At 35.1% G+C, this 9,185-nt stretch overlaps 1 long non-coding RNA gene across 1 annotated transcript in view; it reads left to right on the top strand.

The window, feature by feature from the left end:
- Positions 1 to 210: 210 nt before the first annotated feature.
- LOC140598192 (uncharacterized) overlaps positions 211 to 9,185 on the top strand; it is a 49,050-nt gene continuing 40,075 nt past the window's right edge. Inside the window, exons 1-2 of the long non-coding RNA XR_012000347.1 lie at positions 211 to 368; positions 4,324 to 4,393. This is a non-coding gene — a long non-coding RNA (uncharacterized lncRNA). The remainder of the gene's footprint in view (positions 369 to 4,323; positions 4,394 to 9,185) is intronic.

Here is a 9,185-nt window from a genome sequence, read left to right as displayed (position 1 = left end):
ACACAGATATATCCTTTCTGATATGTCATTTAACAAATCATTATTTTAATATTTATATGGCTGATCAAAAATGACATGCTTTGCATTTTAAAAAATTAGAAAGATCCCTGCTTCAGGAAAGCCATCCTTGAAGTCCTTGACCTGATTACTTACATAAGAGTTTCCAGGTTGGGTTTGTAGTCTACTTTATTTTATTTTTATTTTTTAAAGATTGTATTTCTTTATTCATGAGTGACACAGCGAAAGGCAGAGACACAGACAGAGGGAGAAGCAAGATCCCTGTGGGGAGCCCGACGCGGGACTCAATTCCAGGACTCTGGGATCATGCCCTGAGCCGGAGGCAGACGCTCAACCACTGAGCCACCCAGGTGCCCCTGTAGTCTACTTTAAAGCAGAATAAAAAATAATGAGTTTTTCCTAGTTAGAATTGTTTAGCTTAAATCTCTAGATAGTTTATTTTTCTCATATATTTAATTAGTCTATATTGGTCAGAAAATAAAATATATAATATTTAATATGTAACATATATATTGCATATGAGTATATCAAACCATTTGCCTTAGTTTTTTGCCAGTTTATCTTTGTTTTTTTTTTTTGTTTTTTTTAAATTAATTTTTATTGGTGTTCATTTACCAACATACAGAAAAACACCCAGTGCTCATCCCATCAAGTGTCCACCTCAGTGCCCGTCACCCATTCCCCTCCAACACCCGCCCTCCTCCCCTTCCACCACTCCTAGTTCGTTTCTCCGAGTTAGGAGTCTTTATGTTCTGTTGCCAGTTTATCTTTGGAATGCAGTTTTAGAAATAGTTTTGGTTTGTCATATATGTGTGTGTCTGTGTGTGTGTGTGTGTGTATAAAACTTTTAAAAATATTGTAAATTGATTCTCTGTTGTACCATTTTGCATTGTCATCAGCCATTTGCTCATAGCCTTGCCAGTAGAAGGTGTTGTTATACTTTGGTCGCCAATCTGAGAGTTAGAGGTGGTGTCTTAATTGCATTTTTCTTGTTATGAATCAGGTCCAGCATATTCTTATATATTTAAGGGCCATTTGTGTTTCGTTCAGTTCACTTTTTCTATGCTGATTGTGTCTTTTGTCTGTTTTTTTATTTGGTTGTTTCTCTCTCTCTCTTTTTTTTTTTTTTTGGTTCTTCAGGTCTTTATCTAGAAAGTAGGTAAGCCCTTGGTCAGTGAAAAGTTGCAAGCCTTTTTCCCACTTTATTTTTTTTCATGGACTTAATTTTTGAGTCACAATTAAAAATTTGGATAACATAAGGGGTGTCTGGCTGGCTCAGTCTGCAGAGGATGCGACTTGACCTCTGAGCTGTGAGTTCAAGTCCCATGTTGGATGTAGGGCTTATTTTAAAAATTTGAATAATGTCAAACTTGTCAATTTTATTTTGTTTATTGTTTCTGGATTTTGAGTTAGTGTTATTAGAAAACTTCTCCACTCCTAGGATATATAGAAATTCTTCTGGTTTTTTACTTGTCTTCTTTGCGAAATTGTATAGTTCCATTTTTTTAACAGTAAGATGTTTGATCTATTTGGAGTTTATCTTTGTGGACTCAGTTTTTATTTATCCATATTTGGAAAGTGCAGCCAGTTCTACTGTAGCGCTTGTTTTGAAGACACAAGTTGTTCCAATGTAATTGATATATTAGGGAACGCTGTAAACAGCGTTTAACAGTAATTTTTAACAGTAATTTTTACATTTGCTAATGAACAGTTCTGTGTGCGGGCAATACTAAATGCATCTGGAAAATTACCTAGATGATCTGAACTACACTATTAAGGAATACATAATATGCATGTATACACACATACCCCTCAACTGTCTACCAGCTACCTCAGTTCACCACATTTTACCCTACAAGGTTGTGTTTTGGTACTACTTCACACATTTGTAAACTTTCTGTGTTACAAAAAAAACCAGAACCATTCATTCTACATCCCAAACATGTCTAAGCATCCCGGTTCCAAAATGTCAAGCAGTGTATAGAAGAGGAAAGCTATAAAACCTGAAATAGTAAAGATTTTCAAAGAAATGAGAAAGCATGTCATTCCTTCCAAGCAAAAGACATGAAGGAATTTACATTTCAGACAATCAGAGACTCTACAAACATAAAAGAAACACCTATGACCTGAACAACGTCAAGTGCTGTGAGGTCAATAACAATAACAGTTTAAAGAAATGGAAACAATGCAAAGACTATGGAATACAGATTGAAGACTAAACTGTGTTGCCGACAACTTTTCTCACAATCAAAGAAAAAAAGCATCATCTACAAATGAGGCCTTATGCAGACATTTCCAAATCCTGAAGAACTGATTTCTTCTTATTTAGGACTGCTAGTTTGGTGATTTGAAACATCACTACAGTTTCAAAGTCTTTTGCTGTCTGGCAAAGCCAAGGGTACAAAAAGGAAAGCCACAAAAGAATTTCCAGCAATGAAGCAGATATTAGCTGAAAGTAGGCTGTACGATGCATCACATTGCAGTTTTGATGAAACAGGTACCTATTAAAAATGCATGCCCATCTCAAAGGCAGAAAAAACAGGCTATTTAAGTATTTAAGGCTGTGAAATGGTACTACTATCATTGTCTATCTATTTCATAGTGGCTTATAGATGGCACCCCTTCCTACAACCCAACTCCAGGTCATTTTCAAGGTTGAGTGCCATTTTCATTACAGTATTTATATACTTCTTAACCATTAAGCATGTACAAAATTGTGCTATACTTTTAAAAATTAAATTCCTGTCTTTTTTATGTCACTGATGAAGTTTTTTGAGTGTTGAATTCTGTCATATTTTTTATTGTGTGATTTTGCATAATGGGGAGATTTTTAGGAACATGTACTTTCTGTTACAGCAGAACTGCTTACATATATTTTCTGATTATATGAAATACTGCCTTTTGATTTATTTTTATTTATTATTATTATTTTTTAAAAATATTTTATTTATTTATTCATGAGAGACACAGAGAGACAGAGAGAGAGAGAGAGAGAGAGAGAGAGAAAGGCAGAGACACAGGCAGAAGGAGAAACAGGTTCCATGCGCGGAGCAGGATGTGGGACTCGATCCCGGGTCTCCAGGATCATGCCCTGAGCCAAAGGCAGACGTTCAACTACTGAGCCACCCAGGCAACCCAAAATGCTTTATTTTTTTAAAAAATAAAATTTTATTTATTTATTTGAGAGAGAGAGAGAGAGAATGAACAGGGGAAGGGGCAGAGGAAAGGGACAAGCAGACTCCCTGCCAAGGGAGGAGCCCAACGCAGGGTTCAATGTGGGGCTTGATCCCAGGACCCTGAGATGATGACCTGAATGGAAGGCAGATACTTAACTGACCAAGCCATCAAGATGCACCTTGAAATGCTGCTTTTATGTTTAAATTTCTATGTGTACTTTTTCTATTTCTGGACATTCAATTCTGTTTCATGGTCAGTCTGACTATTCATATGCCAATACCATGTTATTTTAATTTTTGAGGCTTGATAATATTTTAAATCTAGTAGAGTTAGCTAGTCTTCATCCTTCTGCCCGCCTGCCCTGCCATAGGACCTATATTTTAGGATTTTCCTGTCCTATTTTTGCTTGCTTATTTTTTCATGTGGACTTTTGAATGAATTTCATGAGCTATAGGAAGAGAGATGTTGATCATTTAAATGGAATTAAATTCATGAATCAACACAGAAAAAACTGACATCTTTCTGATATTGAGTCTTCCTCTTCATGAAATATCTCCAGAACATGCCTTCCCTTTGTTCAAGTCTGTATTTGTTTATTTTGGAAGTGTTTTGATAATTTTTTCTTTATAGAGGCTTTTATATTTCTTAAGTATATTTCTACTACTTTATATTTTTAGTTGCTATGCTAAATGGGATTTTACTTTCCATTATGTTATTTAAATGGTGGTTGTTTTAATAAAGTCAATTGATTTCTGCGTGTTAATTGTATATTGTGTTACCTTACTAAGTTATCTTACTGTTTGTGCTTGTTTTCCCATTGATTTTCTTGGGATTTTCAGGTGTACATCATAAACATTGTGTAATACTTATGTTAGTAAGCAAGAGAAAGCATTGAGAAAATTTTCCAATTCATATGCCATAAGTGCCTTTTTTTTTTCTTAATGGAATTAACATTAATACTTCCAATAAGTTGTAAAATAGTAGTGATGGTGTTTATCCTCGTCTCATTAGCAATGGCCCCATATTTTCCTATTGTATGAGGTCCTGGCTTTTGGACTGTGATAGATTGAGCAAGTTTCTACTACCACCATTATAATTAGTGTTTTGTTGTTGTTGTTGTTTTGCAAGGAGAAGGAAATTTCTGGGCCTGAGCATCATTTGATAAAATAGGCTGTCAAGAATGCACAGAAGTAACACGGTAAGTAGAAAGTAGGCTTCTTGAGTTTTTTATATATCATTGTGAAAATAATACTTCTTTGAATATATGCCTTTGAATGTACCACTAAATTTGCTTCATGTTTCACTATGACGTGAAGTGGTAGTTCTGAATAGACTATGGACAAGTCTGTATGTGGGACTGGGTGGATGGGATATATATATATATATATACATATATATAACTTAATTATATATATAATATATATAAAACTTGATGATTAATAAATGTGATTAGATCCAGAACTGCATGTCAATTTTTATTTTGCCCTAGGCTCTGCATCCTAAGATTTCACATTAATAGAGATGATACTGGCTTTTTACTTGCCAATTCTACACACAGCTACCAGATTATTATAAATTAAGGTTAAGAGCATAGATTAAAGTAATAAGAATTTCAAAGGGATAATTAGGGGATGATTTATTGGATACCGGTACCCTGTTTCATTGTGTTTGTCTATATTTGTATAAAGAGATGAATCTGGGGGCAAATTTGAAAACAATACAATTGCATTTGTATTTCACAGTGGTTTAGTATACAAAGTAACATACTGTTTTAGTATATACTATTTAGTATGTTTGGTGGCAGACATTGTGGGTTTAATTCCTTGGCTATACCACTTACTAAGTCTGTGATTATGGTCAAATTCCATGTCTTAGCTTTCTTATTCGTAAATACAAGATAATAGTGTCTACCTCACAGGTTGTTGGTAGGTTTAAATCAGTTTGTATATAGAGAATTCAAAATATTGCCTAGCACATAATAAGTACTCTGTATTTTTATTGGATGGCAAATTTTAGCATTAGTAAGGCTAACTGCTCCTATTCATGAGTACTTTTTTTAGAGTGACAAATCTCGAAAATACAGGTCATTTGTTTTATTAACCAAGAAATTAGGATGTTTTTCTTATAGGATGTTTTTATTACAGTTAAGTTTTCTTATTATAATATTCTCAGTTTTTATTATATCAGAGAATGTGTCCTAGGGATTTGGGTTGAATAAGCAGCATATTTAAGGAAACGAAATCTAAAGAAGCCTGTGATTAATTGTCATATATAAAATGGAGTGCGTAAAACAAAATGAAAAACTAAATCTCAAATAGAATTAAATTTCAACATATTTACAAATTATTTATTTAAAATATTTAATAAAACTATATAGAAATGCTTCCCCATTGTGCTATTAAGATGAAATAATAGATAATTCCTAAAGAAAAAGTATTTTTTTAAGTGACACATTTTTCGACAAACTATTCTCATGATTTTTTGTCTAACTTTTCTTTGCATGCTCTAGTCTAGATCTAGATCTAGAGAAGGTACATCATGGTAAAAAGAAGTGGGGTCATATTATGTCTTTGGGCTTCATTACCTTTTCCTAAAAGTAGAAATTTATATTAGATATCTTTTATATCTTGCCCAATTCTAAAATTTCATGAATTTCTTATGAAGGAAATCTTTACCTTTAAAGTATATGGATATAGAAAAGGACTGAAATTTATTGATCATTTTAAGGTTGGCTATTTAGGTAAATAGCATGTGCGCACACTGTGTCTCTAAAGTAAATAAATAGATCTTAAAAGAAGTACTTTAAGGAAAAGCCTGCTTTCATTACAAATGACATATTTGGTAGCAACTGGTGGTGTGACTCCCCCTCTAGAAAAACGTAAATGATTCATTGTAACCTGGAATCCATATAGCAACTTCAACAGACTATTTCTTATTCTCAAGAAATTTTAAGGATTTGAAATTTCAGAAAATACAGGACTCCTAGATTCAAGATAAAGGACCACTTATTAGCCACAGCAATAGTGGTAGCCAGAAGATCGGCATTTTTAAGATAGGTTTCTTGAGCCACTATTCCCACAATATTATGTGGATAGGACTAGGTAATACCTGTTTACATAGAAGGCTGGTTTATAGGAGAGAAACCCTGAACTTAGGGAAATCACCACCTCTTATAATGGACAATAAGATACTTACCATTTGCAAGTGAGACATTATCTCTATTTACCACAGCTGTTCACTCTCCAAAATCCCTGACAAGATAGTCTGAACAATAGATATTCAGTGCTTCTGCTCACAAGAAGTGCAGAAATATGAGAGACCCTTAGAGAATGCTTAACACCTCTTGATAATAACTTTTACATTTTCTGACTTGTTTTTAGGTAACTCTTAAATGTTCAGATGAAGACATGTCAAAACTTGAAATTTTAAACTCAAATACATTTTCAATGTCATCAGTTTGGGATAATCAGAATTACAGAAGTTTCCATATTGGGTTAGACAATGATGTGTCTAAACTGGCATGGCTAATTATAAAATGATGTATCTTCATTAATATTTGGCAGCAACTGAATTCTGCTAACATTATGTGCATCGTTATAATTCTTTTCTGTCCTATTGTCATTCTTTTCAGTCTGGGGAAATTACTTTGATATTTTCTAAAAGTCAATCCTGGAGTGAAGTGAGTAGCAGAATGACAACTCCCCAAGTCAGCTGACTACTTGATATACACATAAGAAGATGAAATAGATGATGCTTTAGAATGAGGCTCCCAACCTGGGGCAGCAAGACGAGGGGCCATATAGTTATTACTACAAATCAGAATGAAGATCACAAGTTGCTTATAGAATTGAGAAATTTCTGAGGGGGCAAATGGTACAAGTTTAGCTTAAAGTAGGTATGTTTCTTTTTTAAAGATTCTATCTATCTATCTATCTATCTATCTATCTATCTATCTATCTTTCTATCTATCTATCATCTATCTATTTATTTAGAAAATGTGAGCAGGGGTAAGGTGCAGTGGGAGAAGAAGAGAATCCCAAGCAGACACTGAGCTGAGCACGGAGCCGAGCATAGAGCCTGATGTGGGCTTGATCTCATGATCCTGAATTCAGGACCACAGCTGAAATCAGGAGCTGGAGGCTCAATCGACTGAGCCACCCAGGCACCCCTAAAGTGGTCATGTTAACAGAACTCTGGCAGGCATCACAGAATAGTCTGTCATGAATACTGCTCAGCTAAACTCCTAAGGTCTCTCAAAGAACACAGAAGTCATTAGAATAGGTTTTACTAATGACTAATCAACCATACCCAGGGCAGGCAATTGATACCTGGTTGGTTCCTCTTCCACCACCCCTCAGGTGATCACCATAGCCTGCCTTCAGCAAAAATCCTGTTAGGTGGGTTTAGCCAGAATCCTCCTCTAGTCCTAATGTTTCCTTTCAGAAATCTTCCATCCACTGACCCCACTGACCCCCACCCTACTCTTTGACTAAAAATCCCATTTTCCCATGCTGTATATGGAGTTGAGCCCCACCTCTCTCCCCCACTGCCATTTTCCATCTCATGTCCTTATCTGGACTTTGAATAATATCTTCCTTATTGAGCTTTAGGGTGTCCTTGAATATTATTTTTTCTTTAAGATTACTCCAAGGGTGGCGCAGAGACCAGCAGCCTAGCCATTACCTGAGAGTGTATTAAAAATAGAGAATCCTCACACCAGACCCTGGATTAAACCTGCACTTTTAGAGGATTTCTCAGGTGATTCACATGCACATTAGAAACAGAGACACGTTCCTCTGTGACTGGTTTGCAATGCTTGTCACTAAACCAGGACCACTTTGGCTAGGTAAGAATGCGAGGAAACCTTTTTTAACATAGAAATTCTTAGCACCCTCCACCAGAGATTCTAATTCAGTAAATCTGAAGTCCAGGAACAAGCTCCCACAGCCTGTTTGATTGTGATACACCGTTGCCCTAGGCCTAGGACAGTACCTCCCAACTTTGGCTTGATCTGGTCCCAGATCATTGATTCTCAAACTTGACTGCACAATAGAGTCACTTGGGAAGCTCTTAAAAGAGATTGAAAGCTGAGCCCTACTCTGAGGGTCTTGATTTACCTGTTATTGTGAGACCGAGGAATGTGTATGTTTTTAAAGCTCCTCAGGTGATTTTAATGTGTGAGCCAGAATTTAGAAATACTAGTTCTTATAATTTAGTTAAATTATAAGAGTTAATACGAGAGGGACCTTTCAGAAAGATTATTTTCATGGTGGTATAAAAAATGGATTAAAATGAGAGAGAAAGAGTGCGAAAACCACCTGTAATGGTGCAGTTGGGAGCTGTTCTACAGAAGCCTGACAGTAAAAATTGAAAGAGAAATTTTGAAAAAAATATTTAGAATGAAGAATTATCAGGTCTTTGAGATGAACTCTTAATAAGGAGAGTGTTCAACAACATAACACTCTGTAGAGAGGTCAAAGTTGGATTGAATAGCGAGGAAGTTATGGAGATTTTTTGAGAGTATTATTCCAGGAAAGGGTGAGAAACACAATTTAAAATGCAAGGGATTGTAGAGAAATTAATGATGAAAAAATAGGGAATTAATGATGAACAAAATATGGTTCATACTTAACCGAGAAGATAAGAAAGACATAACATGCTTACTAATGAAAGGATAAAATAGCTTAGTGAAGGTGGTGGTTGTTTTAATAAATTGTGAGATCTACACAGAAGATGAAGTCAGAGGTTGAAAAAAGAAAGCAAAACAAAATAAATCTCTACTTTTTTTGTACAAACTATGGGAAAAAATTCAACAAATTTTACTTGACTGATGGGAATATTTGTCAGAAGGTGCTATAGGTTAAAAAAAAATAAAACCTTGAGAACACTCTTAGGTTTTGTCAAAACAAAGAATTCTCATCACTTTAATCCATGAAATAGCAATACCTGAGCCTACTGGGCCATTCATGCCTTACGGACACAACTGCCAG

Source organism: Vulpes vulpes, chromosome 3 (genome assembly GCF_048418805.1).
Source record: "Vulpes vulpes isolate BD-2025 chromosome 3, VulVul3, whole genome shotgun sequence".
Taxonomy (NCBI): domain Eukaryota; kingdom Metazoa; phylum Chordata; class Mammalia; order Carnivora; family Canidae; genus Vulpes; species Vulpes vulpes.
The sequence above is the reverse complement of the archived record's forward strand: the minus strand, read 5'-3'. Positions and strand labels throughout refer to the sequence as shown.